Raw genomic sequence first — 2,354 nt, 5'->3', positions numbered from 1 at the left:
AGTGGATAGAGCGTCGCTCTGCAGACTGAAGAGTCCCAGGTTCAATTCTCGTCAAGGGCATGTACCTTGGTTGGGGACACATCCCCACTAGGGGGTGTGCAAGAGACAGCTGATTGATGTTTCTCTCTCAACGATGTTTCTAATTCTCTATCCCTCTCCCTTCCTCTCTGTAAAAAACAAACAAAACAAAAACAAACAAACAAACAAACAAACAATAAAAATATATTTTTAAAGAAATTTTTAAAAGGATGGGATGGAGAAGAGTATTTACTGAAAGCCCACAGCTACTGTAGGTCCCAACTCTGTAAAATGAGGAAATTTAGACTAGTGTTAGATAATACTTACAGGCTTTTCAACTCCAATATAATATTTGTAAATCAGATATTAAATTTAAAAAAAGGTTCATGATTATGATCATTTATGGGATTAGAAGTGTCATGCAAGAAACACTTTAGAACAAGTATTTTAAGGAAAAGACTAGTGTTTGAGTTGTAATGCTTTTATGAAAAACAAACTAATCTGGAGTCAGGAGATTGAGTTTGAAACGATGGCAAGATCCTCTGAGTTTTCAAACTTCTTCATCCTGATCCTACAGGAAAGGAAAATGTTTGTTCCCATAACCTAGAACAATGCCTCTCAAACTTACTGTATGTACAAATGACCTAGAGATGTTCCAACGCAGGTTCTGGTCTGGGGGAGTGCCTGAGAGTTTGTATTTCTTACCCAAGAGCATGCCCTCACTGCCTGTCTGAGGCTCAGTTCAGTAGCCAGGCTTGGAATATTTGTAGCGGTGAGTAGAGACCTCTGGCGGCCAGAGTAGAAATATACAATCACGTTGTCATACAGCTCTAAATTCTTTTTCTGGGAATGTTAAAAAATATATATCCCCCAAAGCCAGCAACTGATATATTTCTATCAATTAAACATGATATAGGCAAAGCCAACATTTTATAAATTTAGACTTATTAACCTGGAATTTGGTGTCATTCCAACAGACCACACTGCTAGTGATAATCAAAGATGGAATGAAGTGCTAAGGCAAATTCATTTCTTCTTAAAAAAATGAAAGCAAACCAGTAGTAGCCTTTATATACAAATAATGAATGAGTTATAGATGATTGTCTTTGTTTTATTGAATTTTTTATTGTCTAAGGCTTTTAATTTGATTCTCTTCCCCTCCCTTGTTAAGGGCTGCCATAAATTACATTTCTTATAAAGTGTCCTCTGATTCAGGCCCTTTTCTGAATAAGACAAGCCTACTCTTTAATTAGGAAAAATGACAGTGGTTTCATAGTAGTTTTAAGTTTCCCAGTCTCCTGGCTCCTCTCAGTCTGTACTTCTCAACAGAACATAAAAAGTGCTCTGCTGTTTGACTAACTCTTGTCAGGGGTTCAAATTAAACAAAGAAAGATATTCAATTTGGGGGATTATTTTTCTCTATTGTTATTTTTCTAGCTACAAATATGTTTCTTATTTTGAATGTCAATAGACATATTCCCTGGCTTTGCCATGATAAGCCGATAAATGTTCCAGAAATCATGCCTTCTTTCTGAGGTAACAAAGTTAGTAACACTCTAGGAAGGAAGATAAACATGCTGCACGAAGGATGTGCTTATTCTCAAACATGAAGCCATTTCATTAACACAAGCTTGCCAGCTGATGTCAGTAGGAAGTTGATGTTGATATGAACCTCTGTCTCATGAACCAGTCACTATCACTAGACTGGTTCATGGGACAATGCTCCATCCACGGGGCAGTTATTGAAAAATGGTCGCTTGGCTAATGGAGATTTTCCTGAGTCCACTCATGTTCTAGTGTCCTTGCATTTGGATACTAAATGGGACCCCAAAGCAAGTCTGTTTCCTTTGCCAGCTTCCACAGGATTATCATACTCATCTATAATAATAAAAGTGTAATATGCTAATTAGACCGGACGTCCTTCCGGACATCCTTCCAGATGAAGCAATAGCGGCGGGGGCCAAGGCAGAGGAGGCAGAGGCAGCAGAGGCGGCAGAGGCCCCCCAGCCTCCGCTGCGGGGGCAAAGCCCCTTGCAGGAAGTTCGTGCATCAGGTCTCTAGTTTATTTATAAGAGTTATACAGATCTTTCCTATTGTAGGAAGTTATATATGTCTATGCAACATTTTTATCAACCGGCTTTATAACAACATCTAGAGTTGTTGCTACTAATGATCTGGACTTGGCAGTTACCGACAGAACTGCCTGTGTAGATCATTTAAAAGGCACATATTCTGGGGTTCAGGGGTATGGGATGCTTTCTCAGTAAAGGTTTGGTGGGAAGTGCAGGTACGTGGTGAGACATCATAGCAAGTATTTCTGTATTCTTAGTCTCCAA

The sequence above is a fragment of the Myotis yumanensis genome, unplaced genomic scaffold (assembly GCF_028538775.1).
Source record: "Myotis yumanensis isolate MYYU_CA2020_CCGP unplaced genomic scaffold, mMyoYum1.0.hap1 SCAF_3, whole genome shotgun sequence".
Classification (NCBI taxonomy): Eukaryota; Metazoa; Chordata; class Mammalia; order Chiroptera; family Vespertilionidae; genus Myotis; species Myotis yumanensis.
This window is presented reverse-complemented; position numbering follows the sequence as displayed.